Source organism: Rhinolophus sinicus, linkage group LG10, assembly GCF_036562045.2.
Source record: "Rhinolophus sinicus isolate RSC01 linkage group LG10, ASM3656204v1, whole genome shotgun sequence".
Lineage (NCBI taxonomy): Eukaryota > Metazoa > Chordata > Mammalia > Chiroptera > Rhinolophidae > Rhinolophus > Rhinolophus sinicus.
In genome coordinates, this window is record NC_133759.1 from 6,958,719 (window position 1) to 6,976,510 (window position 17,792).

The window sequence follows — 17,792 nt, forward strand, 5'->3', positions numbered from 1 at the left end:
TTACATTTAGACATCAAAAATATTACAGGAAACCTATCCAATTTGAAAGTATAGTTGGGCAGTAGCTATCCTACCCCCCACCCCCCCACCCCCGGTTACAAAACCAGTCCACTGAATGGTGGGCACATCCTTTCAGCCACCAAAGAAAGGACGTACTCCTCTCTCCTCACTTCGAAAGCCTGAATCATTTCAGTTTTTTTGTACTTCCATGTGAATATAATGGAAAATATCTTGCTTCACCTCTGAGTTCCATTAGAGACGTTTCATTACGTCTGCATAAAGGTTAGGCTTCTGTATGAGAACTGCCGAAACTAATTCTGAGATGCACCCACACCGGGAACCACACATCCATTGGGTAATACCCTGTCTCAACTTAGAAATCAGCTGGCTTCATGGAAGCCCTTTGACAAGCATGTCCTCTATTTGCAAATGGGAGCATACAAAAATAGAGCTTTGGGGTTATTTCTCAAAGTTTGCATTTATTGACTGGACTTACACAATCAGATCAACAAGCAACACTTAATGAAAACAAAAAAATAACCAGGCATTTTTCTAGGTGCTATTATACGAAGAAAAAAATGTGGACCTCTATCTCAAAGAGTTCAAGTTTACAAACAACTAATTTCCAATCAGCACAAGTACATACCAAGAAACATGCATACAGTGCTACAGAGACAAGAGTATCTGATTCTGCCTGGGGATCAAGGAGGGCTTCATGGGAAAAGGGAGTCAAGGGTAAATCTTCAGTTTCCAGCTTGGTGAATGGTGGTATCACCAATTAAGATAGAGAATCCAGGAAGCTAAGTTTGACGGTACTGCAGTTATTTTGGAGCAAAAGGAGGCAAGGTTATCTGCAGACTCTGGAAAACGATGATGAGAGCATTTAAAAGACTGGTAAAAGCTTAAAATAGGAGATAAATGAGTTGGGTAGAGCATATACTGGCCAGGAAAGAAACTGCTAGTCAAAGAGAGCAACTTTCCCAGATACAGGGGCCACTCTATGTTCACGATTATAAGAACAGCTCTGTTCTCCTGTTAAAATCTCCAAACAAACCTCTCCCTCATCCCACCTGTATTTTCTCTAATTTATGGTTGATAACTTGTGGTTATTACGTAAAACCATTTCATGTTTATAAAGATTTGTGATAGTTCAGAGAAAAGGGAACACAACCTAAGCTACAAATTCTGAAAACTCATGTCAGATTAAGTAATCAAGCCACAGGGCAGACACATTTCAGGAGGAACAACATAAGAAACTTCCGCTATCTTACTCTGTACCTTTCTCAAATCTTTCCTACAACTCTTCGCTCTTTTGGGCAGAAAAATCTAATCCTTCAAATTTTTCCTAGAGTAGTAGGGACAAAGAAAAGGAGGGAGAGAGGGAGGGGGGGAGAGAGAGAGAGAGAGAGATATTGGGACAGAGCAAAAATTAAATTGGGGGGGTGCCTCAACAACAAAGACCCCTGAAATCAACTAAACACTTCATTACATAGTGCTGTCAATGAGGTCACAGCCCAAACACAGTAGTCAACCAGAAATGTAAAAACGACAGGCTATATGACCCTGTATTCTTTTCCCGGTCCCAATTCAACATTCATTTTATGTTAGTTTTACTTTTCTTATCAGTGGGCCCCAGATGCTTCAGATAAAGGCAAAGGAATCCAAAGTACACAACCCAACTACTACATGCATACTCAGGCATCAGTCAACAACATGTCACGTAGAACCTTCCTCCATGTGGCTCCTACCGTGACTCAAAGCACACAATCCTAAGGTGCTTTGAAGGAACCACAGCAAACACGTGAAAGCAACATTCCCACTGTTCTGCTCTTGCCCTGCCTCCACTGTGATCCAGCATTTGCATACTCATGTGCCAGGCACTTGACACACATTACTTCATTTTGAAGCTGTGAAGGAGGTATTATCATCATTTTATAGATGAGAACACTGAAGTTTGGAGATGTTGAGAAACTTGCCCAAGTAGGCAGAAAAGGGACTGGAAACCAGTCATCTGACCACGAGCACAGGCTCTGGCCAAGTCCCAATGCACACAAAGGCCACATCCACGAAAATGCTCACAGCAATATAACCAGTGCCCCACAACTGTAACATGTAAGTACTCACCGACATGCCCAATGCAGAAAGCTGCAGCAAGTTTTGGTTCAAGAATAAGATGGTATATGCTATACGGTCATTTAAAGTAATTTATGAGAATGAAGTAAAAACAACGAAATGTTTCAAGTGTACATGAAAATACATGTACATAATGATTACTAGAATGTAATGCCGACCAAGTTAGGGATTTTTGTCTGTTTTGTTCACAGCTATTGCTCCAGTACCTGGCACATAGTAGGTGCTCAATAAATATTGGTTGAATGAAGGAATGAATTACAGTGCAGTAACATTATGTATGAATATGGACAATACCTGAAGGATTATAAGGAAGAAAACTTTTATTTTAGGTTAATGGAATTATGAATGATACTTAATATTGTAGTAACAGCTCAACAACAAAAAAAGTAATATAAATAAATTCAGCATAAGAACACAAGTATGGCATTAGAATCACCCCTTGATTACACATGGTTTACAAGGTTGCTGAGGTGGTGTAAAAGCACAATAGAAAGACCAGAATGAAAGCTGGCCTTGAATCTGATGAAGAGCTCCTTTTCTGGAAGGTGGTGAGCTGTTGTGTGTGGTGCCAAGTACACAGTAAGCACACAGTCAGTGATGACAATAACCTTTCTAAGCTGGCGAGATAGGGACAGCTTTAGCACTAGCTGAACTTAGACAATTCTCAATGTCACTCTGGACATTTCTCATCTCCCTTTAAAAAATAAATTTATACATGAGTAAAACACACATCAGACTTACAAACTATACAGCATCGTGAAGTATGTCAACATAACCAATAAAAACCAACTATTTGGAACACAGGAATTTAATCTAGATTCTACTGAGATACAAGCATGCAAAGAAAACTGACATCAGGTCGTAAAAATAGAAATCGGATAGCTGCTCAGCTCACAAACACTCAGTTACTATGCCCAGCTTAAAGATACTTTCCCATGAGTAGTAACAAAAAAAAACCATTACTTAGTTAATAAATATATAAATAAAAATGGTCTTAAAAGTCAGCTACATCAGGACATAAAAAAGTTAATTTAATAAATAAAATTAAAGTCTTTGCCAGGTATTATACACAAACTTGGTGCCACTTAAGAAAAAGACTAAATATAAGGTACTTTGTGTTAAGAACGTCAATTGCTCATGTTACAAGTGACAAATGCATAGAAATCAGGTTGTTTTGAACATGGGACTATAAAGACTTCTGCACTTGAATCAGAAGCCCTGAAAACTCACTATGATTCATTCACAAAGGGGAAAAATGATCCACCGAAGACCCTGAGACATTTTCCAGCCACATTTTGCTGAGTAACAAACACTAGATTTTAAAATAAATTCAAGAGGGCGGCAGAATCGTGTTCTAGGTAACATTTTTCCAGCTCTACTTCAGTTAACACAGCAATTCATAAAGCAAGAAGAATTGTAGTAAAAACACCAATACCAGCTTATTTCTCTAATCCTATCCGGGGAATATGAGGCTTGAGAAGTGAGCAGCGCAGTTCAGCGCTGAAGTTTACAAACTCTGTTCCTTGCTTCCAGTGGTAAAGCCACTTCAGTCCGCATTCATGCTCTGCCGTGCTTTATTCCTTTTCGCCTATCCATTCAGTCTCCTACTCCAGCCCAGAAGGTAACTTTCCTACCCCCATGCTTATCGACCCCTGGGGTCTGGACTTCTGTTCCCTGCTCGGCCCTTCTACCACACCTTCAAGGTTCTCCTGTCAACACAAAGCTCAGATAGTTCACTGTACTCCAGGGACTAGATCTGGCGCAAAGTAAACTATTTCTTCTCCCTTCTTAAGCAATTGGGTGGGGCCCTGAACAACATTCCGCCTCTCCAGCCCACACCCCTAACTCGCTGCTGAGAGAAGGAGCACCCCATGCGGCACCCACTTCTGGCCTGTCACCAACGAAAGCAGCCTGGGCTCCGTCTAGGGCTCTACCATGGCTGAGCCCTGTCCTGAGGGGCAGCTATTTGATAGCAAATGCCTCATGAGCTTCATGGAACAGTAGTACTAAGAGGATTCACTGAATGACAAAAATTCTTCTTAGCTAACTACTGCACATACTGCAGTAAAAATGCCTGTTGCTACTAGAAAGGACCTCTCTCACCTATAGTAACAATAATCTTTGTGCAAGTTTCATATAAAAATGTAGTGTGTAAAAAAGGTAACTTGGTTTTCTTTGAAGACTCATACGTGATCACTAAAAAACTGTCAGAGATTTTCTCCCTCCTACAACACAACACTTCACTTGGCAATCATCTCATCTCCGATGACTATTACATTTGCATAGGATAGCTCATTCTAAAAAGAATGCTTCTTGTTTTGCCATTATTTGAACACCAGTAGTTTCCCCTCAGTCACAGATAAGCGTTTTCTGTTGTCTGTGCTCAGCCTTGATCTGATTTTTCTGGGCATTTTCCTTTCTCAGTCTTACTCATGGACCAGTCCCAGAACACATACAGGAAGTTACCGTCTCACACCAAATGCCCTCACTAAACCGAAAGCCCAGTGTCTCAAACAATTGGGGATTTTTTTTACATCAAATCCCAAAAGGCAATAAAAGGCTAACTTTATGCTAGACTATGGCTCATCCATAGGCAACTGCCAGCACACACAAGATGAGTAACACGGACATGAGTTATCAGTGAAAAATTCAAGCCACTCCTCAAACTCAGATAGCTTTTGTTCATACACAGCTTTTCAAAAGCCTACATAACTTTAAACCACACACGTCACATCTCCTAGCAGGGACTAGGGACTAGGAAATCTAGCTCACACCAATAGCATCAACGACTGTCATCAACAGTCAGCAAAATCCGCAAGTATCCAAGAAATTAGATGAAACATTAGGACAGGAATAATTAGATGAAACACTGTGACAGGAATAATGGGGGAGGGCAGGTATAAAGCAGTTTCTGCCCTCCAAGAAGTAACAATCTAGTTGGAGAGATCATGCAAAAATATGTGGAAAAAGTAAAACAACATAAAGCAGTCAGCCTACAGTATATGATCTAATACGCATGAGCTGTAACGTCTGGGCACTGAGACCAAAGGCGGGCACGACCACTGTGTTCTAGGGCGTCTCCAGGAAAAGCTCAGGGAAAGCACAAGCAAGACTTTAAGGGAGCCATGAGAGTACTGAGAGGTAAGAAGGGCTTTCTAGGAGGAGAAGGTTTATTAGAGGGCTGACCATATGTCAGTCTAATAAGGAAGAATGTAAAACGGTAAATTTCACGTATGTGTATTTTACAATAGAGGAAAAAAGGAGGAAAGACAGGTGCTTCAGTCCCTCAGCTGTCTCTAGCAGGGTAGGAAAGTCAGCACAGAGGGCTTGACAACGGAGAATTGCTATGCACAGATACAAACATCCTGATGAACTCGGTCGACTGATACTGTCCAATGCATAGCTGCACATCTGCCAATTCCTTTTCTAATTTTTAAACACCAACAATGCGTATAACCTGACAATATGATTAAACCAAAAGAAACTAGTGGACCAGATAGGGAGAGGTGTACATGATGAGGAAGAGACCTGCTGCCTCTTTGCCACTAGGGAGATGCTGTCTGGAAACAGAGGTCCCAGCAGCTTTGCTGAGCTGTGGTGCAGAAATCCCAAACCCAGAGGTTCCAACGGGTCTTTCTTCAGGTTTTCTGCTGAGCACAAGAGAGGAAGTCTGCAATCACTTCGACGAGTGAATTACAATAAAGTTCTAGCTTTCAGCTTCTAGCTTGTTGCTGATAAAGCCCTGAGTATCTAAATCCAAGGTATTAGCCTTTGCTGGCCACCAGGGGAAAAAAAATCCCTAAACTAGTAGATAAAGCAACTGTCCTAGAAATCACACATTGCACACCTTAGTTATTTTCCTTTAAATACCAACAAGAAAATTATTTGGTTGAAATTATGCCAATGTGCCCCTGATCTTCTATTTGGGCAGGCAACAAAAATCCATATAATAGTTCCAGAAGGAAGGTCAGGGAAAACAGTAAAGTAAGAGAAATGTCCCCATTTATATAATGACCAACATCAGAGAAACGTGGTGGGAAATTGTCCAAATGGCCATAAGAATACCCACCGTACACAGTTCTATGTGAATGTACTATGTACTGCTGCAATATCACAGGCTACAAAACATACACAGCCAGGGCAATGACTGGCCCAAGGGGCAAGACATTGCAAAGTACGCCAGTTCAACTGTTAAAAATAAGAGTCTTGCTGGAATAACCAATTTTATTAATTCTTTTAAAATTCTTTTAAATATAAATATCCCCGCCCCAAAATCAGTTAAATACAAGCTATGAGAACTTTATTCTTACAATTATTACGAAAATCTCTTTCAACATTAAGCATTAGTCATCAGTATATGAAACAAATGAGCTCATTACCCCCAGAGACACAGATTATTCAGGGCAAACTGAGGATCTAGGTACTTCTCAAAACATTTACCAGTTACTCACACATGGTTGTGTAGAAGATGGTGATCTGATGCTTATCATTACCTTACCTACTAAAGTTTCGTAAGACTTACTTTCTGAAACAAATGTTAATCTATGCAATTCTGCTACTCGTACTCTGAACTATTATCTCCTGTATCCACCCCACCCCTCCTTTCTAATTCTTAGCAGTCCGTAAATACACATATGTTAGAAAACAAAATAAATGCATCAAATGTGTCCAAATGATGCAACGTATACTTAAGTTTGATTCCAAGCTACAGGGCCATTCAGCCAGTCTGGAGGAAATGGTGGTTAACAACAGCTCACATTTAGCTTTAATTGGGGGGATTCCACTTGGAACTGATAGTAAGGCTCACCTTTAGGACAGAGGCTAAGCTGGTCATGTGGTCATTGAGGGCACCCTCGGACTCCTTGTAGGTCAAGCAGGTGAACTGGTACTCCTCAGGATCAAAAGCGTCGGCCCCCTGCTGCTCCACATCGCTGGCTACTCCCACGTAATAGTCTTCTATGTCACCAGGGTCCTCGTCCTCTTCCTCTTCCTCACAATTGGGGTCATAGTCCTCCTCATTGCTATCAGACCCCTGGCTATTCATGTCCACGGACATCTTAGCATCCAGCCAAGTTGCAGATCAGGAAAGCAGGGTTTTTCCCCTCCCCCCAAACTTTACCACTTTCTCAAATGCATTCGTGTTTTTGTCTTCTAAAGGAGAAAAAGAAAAAAAAAGTGTTACTCGCCCTGTGAGAAGTTCTAACAGAAACCATTCAAAAATCAAAATGGCATAGCCCTGGCCCTCACCCTACTATGGCCTGTTCCCAGCTCTCGTCCCATACAGGTAACCTCATCATCATCTTCCTGCCCAGGCTTATCAAGGGGAAACCCTTTCCTGGAGGGGAAGAAGCAGCTGACAATGCTAACTTCACATGACAGAGTGAGGCCGTCTGCTCCATGTCAATGAGTCCGATTCCCATGGACTTGTCCTTCCTGCCAGTCTTTACCAGAGAAGCACATCCCACAGCTGGATGCCCACCACGGGAGCAATCTAAAGGTTTGAACTACCAAGGTTTAAAATCTCTTTGCTAATCATGCCCCACTTAGTGGTGACACAGACAGTAAATAGGGACACAGTTCCTTCCCACTACAATATGCAGGAAAAGAATATTAATCTTTCACAGACACTGCTCTAAGATATCTGGAAAACAGGTGTATTGTTAGTGAAGAAAAAGTAAAACCCACATCGTTCTTCAACATTCTCCTCTAGTCTGCAAAGTTAATTGATTTCTCAGTTTTAAAGAGTTCTACTGATCCTTTAAAAGGGGGTTCTTACAGGCAAAGAACTGACCCAATAGTGAAAGGATCAAAGCTAGGGAAAATCAGAATGTATTTAGGGTAAAGAAATGAGTTTAAATGGAAACAGCTACTGAAAAATCTTCACATGTCAAAATGCTACTCAATTACATATAAATGAATCCAGAACACTAGTTGAGAAAAGAAAACAATCAAAACTACTAACTGCATCTCAAGGAACAGTATCAAATAGTGACTTAAACCTAAAAACTAACAGAACCTTAAAATGCAAGAGCATTTGGATTGAATGGTATGTAAATAATTTTAATAACTAAATCTGGATTAAATATAAATGTTGAGTCTATCTGAAGTAGAAAATATCTCAAAAAAATCAACCATAATTAAAACAAAGAATAAAAATGAATATATACTAAATATGTAAGCAGTCTACAGGACTGCAGAGCCGCCTTTTAACGATATAATGAAAAATCATATAATGAACTTTAAGTTTGATGATAACTATAAATACCCATTTTTTAAAAAAAATCACATCAATGAGAAGGCAGTAAATATAATATTTGCAATTTGACTTTCAACAAATTATATTATATGATAGAACCACCTACTCACAACTGAACTTAACTGTGGTATTTTTCTTTTAGGAGAAAACGTTAGTTTTGAAATAAAAAATACCTGCAATTCTTGAAGATCTTTCAGGAAGATGTCACCCAAATAGTCTGTCATATAATTTCCATCTAAAATGAAGAGAGAGAATTCTAGTTACATATTTTTAAACTGATATCCTACTTTTGTATGTATTTTTTAAAAAGCAAAGACATTTGAAAGGACAAGCAGCAAGGGTCCAGGGTAAATATGAAACTACAGCTGACTCTTGAACAACATAGGTTTGAGATGCGCAGGTCCACTTATGTGTGGATTTTTTTCAATAAATACTGTAAATGTATTTTCTCTTCCTTAATGTTTTCTTAAATTTTTTTCCTCTAGCTTACTTTATTGTAATAATATAGCATTATATATATATATATCATACAAAATGTGTTAATTGACTGTTTTAAGGCTTCTGGTCAATAGCAGGCTATTATTAGTAGTTCAGTTTTGGGGGGAATCAAAGGTAGTCACAGATTTTCAATTGCGCAGGAAGTCAGCACCCCTAACCCCCACGCTGTCCAAGGGTCAGCTGTATTTTCTTATATGTCCCACAGAAATCCCTGTCATAATTATATTGACAAGAGTTACATGGCTGTCTAAAAAAAAAAAGTATTCAAAGTAAACAGCTGACAACTTTACCTGGGATACTGGTGATGGAAATGGATACCCAATTCCTTCCCTCAGTTTGAAAGCCCACCACCTTACCCCTATTTCCTCTTGTTCAGAATCCCTGAATTTACCACAATTTCAATCCTGAGTGTTGGAGGTTGACAAAGTAAATTGTAACTGACTTGAAACAGAACTTTTACTATCAAATCACCTCCACTGTGGCAATCTAACACAGAATACTGGCAAGATTTCAGATCTCACTATACTCATGAAAAAATTAGTTTCAAATAAAAAAAAGTTCCATACAGGATGCCACCAGGCAATATTAACACCCATTTCTCACCTCTCTTCTGACATGCTCAAGGGCCACCTGACTTTCTCAAAGATACAGATCCCGCTATCCCAGACTAGACAATTACTATCTGCTTACTCAATTGAAAATTTTATGTCTATTTTTTTTATCCTTTACAATTTCTTGGAAAACCTGAGCTTATTAACTTCCAAACATAGGCAAATATAAACTAACTGGATATCAAAGTCCAAACAACGATTGCAGAAGATTATTTTCAAAATGGCAGAGGGAAAATTGATTTTTTTTACCTTTTTTCTTTTGCCTATGTGTTTATGTAAGATACTATTTACGGGGCAAATAGAATCTATGAATATTGCTCCCATCTACAAACTATCACTACCAATAATAGCTCTCATGCAATGGGAGCCAATTTCAGGTCAGATTCATTCTTATTAAATCTTCAGAACCCCACAAAGTGGCTATCATCCTGTTCTTACAAATGAGGAAGCACAAGTTCACAAAGGTTAAGTAACTTCCCCAGGACCACACTGCTAGCAAACAGAAGAGCCCAGTGTCATAATTCCACCAGATCCATGACCTATGGTGATTCATAATTCCCTATTACCCTTCCAGAGAGCCTAACACTATCCACAAAGCTACCTCCAGAATCACAGCAAAAGAGCATGTTTTCACTTTCTTTGGACTTCTCCCCAGGATTTGGGTTTAGAGGCTGCCCAGGCTTCTCACCAACTAAATATTCAAGAATCAAGGCTCCTCTCCTAAAGGGGAACTTGAAAAAAGAGAAGGCCATTCGTGCTTACTGGGTGTTCTAGGTCCAGATTTAAATAAACACTTAATTTTCAATCTTGCCAAAGTTAAATATTCCTAGTGCTGACATAGCTCAAAGGGGACAGTATGTTATTGCCTTATTAGCAGAAATGATGACAATGCTTTTAATTTCTTAGATGTTAAATATTATCCCTACATCCCAGTCCGAAAAGGAGTAAAAGAAATTACTTTTCCCCACAAAGTTATGTGTTCAGAAGACCTGACACCCACCCTGGACTAAGGGAGCCACACTGAAGACGAGTCAGTTTTAAAGTCGACAAGAATAAAACAGACTTTTTGTGTGAATCTGACGGTGTTTACTTCAGATATAGTATTTAGCACCGAATGGTCCTTTACTAAGCCGACATTTCCAAAGGGAACTACTTGATACAAAAATATGAACCAGCAACTTGGTTTCAAAACCCTACGCTAATGTCCGTACTGTCAAATAAGGTAGCCACTAGCCACAAGTGGTTAAGTTAAAACTTAAATACAATTTAAAATTTGGTTTTTCAGTCACACTAGCCACAATGGTTACGTGTGGCTAGTGGCTACCCCACTTAACAGCAAAGGTATAGAATATGTCCACTGTGACAAAGTTCTACGGGACAGAGCAACAACCAGTACTGAGATGAAGTCATCCGTGAAGGCGGCTGCCTCTCCCGCGGCTACCTCCGCGGCGCAGCTCCTGGGCCACTGGTCCCTGCCGAGGCGCCGGGATATCCGCGAGGACACGGAACTCACGCGCTGGGGGACCCTTCAGAAGCGGGCGTTAACTAACCGCGCGGGCGGCCCTAGGAGAGCTCCCCGTAATGACCTGAGCGGGGAGCCCCGGAGGTGGCGCGTTTCCCCGGCGCGCCTGGTGGGGAGGGCCCAGATAGGCCGGCGCCAGTCGGTCAGAGGCGATGGCCTCCGACCTCTCCGCGAGCTGAGAAGACGGCGGGAGGAGGAATAACGGAGACGCCAGGCGCTCGGCCGCCCCGGCCGTAGCCTTCAGCCGCCCGTCTGCGGACGGCGGGGGGCGCTGAGACTGTACCGGCGACCGCGGACGCCGGGGCCTCGCGGGCGGCGACGAAGGCGGAGCCCCGGCCGGGCTAGGGAGGCGCACGGAAAGCCCACCCCCTCCCCCGACCCGCCGGGTAAACAAGGCCACGACTTGCGCTTCACACTTACCGGAAGGCGCGACCCCGCGGCCGCTGAGCCCGGACGGGCCAGACCGGGTTGGGCGGGGCCAGAGGGATCAGACCCAAGCGCGGCGGCAGCGGCAGCGGAGGCGGCAGGCCGACGCCGGTCAAGGCCCGCGTCGCTTCCTCCAGCGGAGCCGTCTCCGCCGCTCCGGAAGTGCTCGGCGTGCTTGCGTCACTTCCGGGCCGGGGTCGACCCGCGGTCGCAGGGGTCGAGGCGTGCGCTGGGTAATAGTACCCCTCTGCTGGCGCTTTGCGGTGTCCCGGCGCTCGCTCCCGGGGTCTGACCAGGGCACGGCCGGCGCGGAGGGCTGCGAGCGGCAGCAGAGGAGAGGGCTCGGCTTACTGGAGCGTAGTCACAGCATCGCTTCCGGCTTTCGCCTCCCAGCGCTGCCCGCCAGGATATTTTTAACCCGCGTTTTTCTGATGGACTCCTCACTTCACTGTTTGTAAACTCGAGTGTCGGGTACCGGGAAGACATCCTGACGTCGGTGGAATTGGTAAAGGACTGTTGTTTCCCTTCGGCTCGCTGGACGAAGGAGAACAGGGCCTTCGGGTCCGCGCGCCGGGCCGGCATTCCGCCTACGCTCAGGTTGTGGCCTGTTGGCCCCTGATCCGCAGGACCTCGCCGGGTTTTCACTCCCCTCTCCTCAGCTGGATTCGCCGCCCAGTTCTTCGGCTTTCCAGTGACTGTACAAGGCTGACTCTTAATTGCCTTGCTGCCCAGTTTCTTCAAACAGTATAAGAAGTGCCAGTTATGACTTCTACTACCTACTAGGACCTGTTGTCAAGTGTTATGGATAGAGCGAGCCACGGAGGCTCACTCAGGTTGCTGCTGCACAAGTGCAAACGCCAGTGTGAAGCTGGTGATGTTAGGCAGCGTATTGGGATGTGCAAGTCCGTAGATAATCCAAACGATTTCCACCCGTACACCAGTCGTGTATGTACTGATATTCGAGACAAATGATGTGTAACGGGCTCTCTTATTTAGTGCTTGCTTTTTGTATGCACTCATGTGTTTCTTACATATGGGTTTCAGCTTCCAGTTTTAACACAGAACATGTACCAAAATCAGATGCAATCAAACACATACTGGAAAGCCCCAAATTAATTTGGAGTGAAAATTAATAGTAATGAGTAATATATTGTAGGATTATGAATTTGGTATTTAGCAACATAAAAGTCTATCATCCAGTGTACCTTAATACATTTGCTTTGAGAAAACATATCCCTTTAAAATATACTAGCAAAGGGCCCAAATTATATTTTCTGCAAATGAAATGTCAATTAGAAGCTCTCACTTTGGGTTGCTGGTAATAAATTCTCTCCGGTGAATACGGGGAACAATCAGTCTTTCTGTAGCATTATTGCATTTGCTAAATAGAAAATGAGGTCACGAGCACACTGGTGCATGTACAATATATTGGAATCCTATGTATTTATTTGTTCATGTGTCTTTCCCCTGGTGAAGGTGAGTTTCTTAAGGGCACAGATCCAACCTTGTTTTCAGTATTACTCCATTAAATAACCATTTATTGGGTTGATGATAATATTTTTAACTAGTGGCAATCTCTCCCCAGGAAGTAGATTTAAAAATTAAGCCAAAACATTTAAGGATACACATAAAAATTTGTGCACATATATGTGCTTTGGAATGGTGATTCTAACAGGAAAAAGTTTGCAGCATCCCAAGCATCCAAAAGTAAGGGTTTGTTAAGTTATGGTAAAATATACAATAAAGAAAGCCAGTAATAATCATGCTATACAAAGGCCCCTCTTTACAAGGAAAGGTATTTGTGATACATTCTTAGGTGATAAGAATAGGATGTGAAACAATGTGCTATTCCATTTTCAAAATATATATGTGTGTAAAATATATAAATCTAAAGTCTCTCATGGTTTCTGTGGGACAGGAATCTGGACAGTTTACAGTGGGAATGGTTTATTTCAGCTCCTCAGTGTCTGGGGCCTCAGCCAGAAGATTCAAAGTCTGAGAGCTAGAATAGTTATTTACTCGTGCATCTGGTAGTGGCCTTGCTGGGGCTGTCAGTCAGAACACGTATACATAACCTGTCCATGTGACCTTGTTTTTCTGGAAATACGGTGGCTGGGTTCCAAGGATAAGCGCCTTAGAGAGAACCAAGTGGAAGCCATATCTCCTTTTATGACTTAGCCTTTGAAGTGACACAGCATTATTTCTACCACATCTTATTGGTCCAAGCAAAGGTCCTCTCAGGTTCAAGGAGAGGAAATGAAACCCTACCCCTGATGGAGGAATACCAACATGATATCACACCGTAAGAAGAGCATATGGAATGGGATACATGTTGGTATGGCCATCTTTGGAAAATGTAATCTGTCACATATATGTTACATATATATCATACATATGTCTTTCATCTTTGCCTTTATTGATTTTAATTACACGGTAATATATTGATACGTTAAAGTTGTGAACAATTTATGCAACAGTGTTGATAGCAACATGTGAATATTCCCATTAACCCACTCCAACTCTCTACCCTATCCAGGATTGCTGCCATTTTCCAGAGTTTGGTGCACATCTTTCCAGGACCCTTTTCTGTGCATCTACATACATATCTATAATTATAGCTATGCACATATATTTATACAAAGTTCTAAAAAATTTAACAGGCTAGTATAAATATCATCCTGCTTTCTTCATTTAGTAGAAGGTCCTATTATTATTCCCAATTTACAAGTGAGCAAACTAAGACACAGGAAGGTGTGGTAATTGCTCTAAAGTTAGGAAGTGGCCAAGCTAAGCTTCTAACCCTGGCCATCTGGCTCCTGAGCCTACCCACATCTTCAGTATTTTCTAGTGTGATTATACTGTCATCTCACCATGCTCCTTTTGCAGCTCATCTGTTTCTAATTTTTACTCAGGTGAAATGACAACTAGTGCTGCAGTGAACACCCTTGGATGTGCTACTGTTTGCATAGATGTGAAAATGGTTCGGAATTTTTGGAAAATGAAATGGAATTAGTGAGTAAACTTCTATGCTCAGTTTATGTTGTGATAGATACAGCCAAATCACCTTTGAAAAATGCCTTTGATTCTTTGAGCCCAGCTAAAGGCCAGGCACCATGTTGTTAGATATAAAGGTGAGGGAAGGAGACCATGGTCCCTGCAGTCAAAGAGCTTTGGCCTAGTAGGGGATGCAGAAATTAGAGGAATATTTAAGTTAGTATGAAATTGCTGTGAGGAGTACTGCACAGGAGAGTCAGTGGGCTCCATCTTCAGCTTCTGCTCCATCTACACTCACTCTCTAATGACCTTATCCAATCTCTTTGCCTAACTAAGTATGTACCTCCAATACACAGATGACTTCTAGGCTTTTATTTCTAGCCCTACCTAATCCCCTGAACTCCACACTCAATACATTCAACTGTCCATTGAACACCCCTACTTGGATGTCATGTTAGCACTCAGATTTAACATGTCCCAAACAAAACTCAATTTTATCTCCAAACTTGGCATTTCCCCCCCACTCCCCTGCCCAGTGTTTCTGAGCTCAGTGATGTCATTATCTCTCACTATTTACTCAGACCAAAAATTCACCAGTCTCCCATGACTCTTCTTTCCCTTTCAAATTCCACATTCAATCCATAAGCAATTCCTATGTGCCATACCTCCACAATATGTCCTGATTAGGCACTTCCCACCACCTGATGCTCCAGAGCAAGCCATCACAATATGTCCCTGGATGTGAGCAGGTCGCTTAACTAAGGTAGTTTCCATGCATCTACCCACCCTTGCTCTTCTGAGTCTGTTCTCTCCGTTGTTTAAAGAGATCTTTTTAAAGCATAAAACATGTCATTTCCTTGTTCAAAACTCTCCAAAGCTCTCTCTCACAGGCTTTGGCCTTAAAGGCCTACAGAAGGTAGGGTCTGGAGCCAGATAGCCAGAGTGAGAATCCCAGTTTGGCAACTTCCTAGCTGAGTGACCTTGCATAAGGAAACTTACCTCTTTATGACTTAGATTTCTCATTTGCGAAATGGGGATAATAGCACCTTTCACTGAGTAAAAAAGCGGAATTATATTTACAATAGCTTTTTATTAATGAAAAAGGTTTTGTGTAAATGTGTTTGTGTGTATACCTATTAGATGTAAATATATTTGTAGATGTATAGAAAGGGTCATGGAAGGACATGTACAAAATGCTTATATTTTATATTGTTGTTTTTTAGGTTGAGCTCTTAAATCCATCCAGAATTTATGTTTGGTAGGATGTGTAGAGAGTCAGTTGTCCCAACACCATTTATTGAATGTTCATTCTTGATCCACTGTTTAGAAAAGCATCTTTATGATGATCTAAGTTCCCGTGTATATATGGATCTGTTCTCTGGACTCTCAGTTGTTTTGAGGGTCTGTTTGCCTATTCCAGCACCAGTACCACAAAGTTTTACTTACAGCTTCATGGTTTGTTTTTGATATACAGTTTTTCTTTTGTATAAACCTTAGATTCAGGTTGACATGTTTCTTTTTTTTTTTTTTAATCCATTGGGGAGCACTGAATTTCTAAGATTAACTTAAGAGTAGTACTGATGTCCTCAATATTGCGTTTTTACAACCGAGGAATATATCTTTATACTTATTTTGTTTTTCTGTTACGCATTTGAGTTTTTATAGTTTTATTCACATGGATCTTTGGTGTAGTCCTAGATCTATTATGGGTTTTGTTATTATTCTGCATAGGATTCTTTTTTGTTTTCTAATAGGTTATTGTTAATGTATCAAAAAGCTATTTCTTTCTAGATATTGTCTTGTGTCTGTCTTCCTACTAAACTTGCTTATTAGTTTTAATGGGTCCTCAACTGATTCTCTTGAATTTTCATACTTGATCTTAGCCAACAGGCTGAGAAGCAATCTCTTGAATTTTCAAATTAAGCATTTGGATCACCTGAAAATAGTGATATTTTGGACTCTTCATTTTTAATATTTAAAATTTTCATCTATCCTTTTTTTTTCTTACCTCCCTCCCTCTTTTCCCCCTTCCCTCGTCATCTTTCTTTCTTCCTTCCTTTCCTACTATTTTAAAAAAAAATTTTTTATTGGGGAATATTGGGGAACAGTGTGTTTTTCCAGGACCCATCAGCTCCAAGTCAAGTCGAGTCAGTCGTTGTTTTCACTCTAGTTGTGGAGGGTGCAGCTCACTGGCCCATGTGGGAATCGAACCAGCGATGTTGGTGTTATGAGCACTGCACTCTAACCAAATGAACCAACCGGCTGCCCCCTTCCTTTCCTACTTTCTTCTTTCCCTCCCTCCCTTCCTATTGGTCTTATTGCACTGGCTACCTATGTCCAGTAAAACGTTAAGCAGTAATCAGGATCAAAAGCATCTTTACTTTTGTTCCTATCTTAATAGGAAAGTTTCTAAAATTTCACCATTAAATATTTTTGCTAAGAAAAATATGATAGTTACCAGTTTGCTTAAAAAAAAAAAGATAGTTATTCTTTATCCATTACAAGGGAGTTTACTTCCATTACAAGGGAGTTTTATGGGGTTTTTTGTTGTTGTTGTTGTCGATAAACAATGATGTTGAAATCTATCATTGCAGGTTGGAATCAACCTTGCAGGAAGCAAATGTTGAGATGGAGTTTGGAGAGCAAGATATTTATTAGGGACCAACATATGTAAAGGGCAGGAGCAGGAAGCAGAATTGGGCAGAGGCCTCCGATGAAGCCTCCATCCATCTAGCAGAGAGCTCTGCTGTGTCCGTCAGAGTGTCTCACACTGAGCCAGGCAGAGTGTCCCACATCAGGTCAGCCCTACCAGGCATTTATATCTCTACTCACTGGGTGTGGGTTGTCTTGAGGAAGGTGTGGGCTCAGTCACTTGGTATGGGCTTTCTTGAGGAGGGTGTGACCCGACAGAAAGCTGCACTCTGAAGCTGAGGCATATCCTGAAGGACTGAGAGCTGGAGGCTGTCTGCTACCATAGGCCCCATAGCTGGGCAGCCAGGCCTTCCTTGAAGGAGGTTCTAGGTGGTACAATTCCGTGTCTACCACAAATATCACATGTTTTTCAGTATTTGTTAAGATGATCATAGGATTTTCATCCTTTACCATGTTAGTTTTGTGATCACATTAGGGCAATTTGCTGATTTTAAACCCTGCTTGGTTACAACACCTTACCCATTTAAAACTTTGCTGGAATTGACTTGCTAATATTTTTTAATACTTCTGTATTCCTGTATCTAGTGATAGTAGTCTCTGATTTCCTTTTCACATGTGAATGCTGTCCTTGTCTGATTGTGGCATCAGGGTTATGCTAGCCTCTAAAATTTAGAAATGGGTAACAGTGAAAGCAACCATA

The 17,792-nt window shown here is 41.5% G+C and overlaps 1 pseudogene; it reads right to left on the minus strand.

Moving 5' to 3' along the window:
• Nucleotides 1–6,827: 6,827 nt before the first annotated feature.
• Nucleotides 6,828–11,754, minus strand: LOC141567152 (E3 ubiquitin-protein ligase ARIH2 pseudogene; annotated as a pseudogene).
• Nucleotides 11,755–17,792: the final 6,038 nt, after the last annotated feature.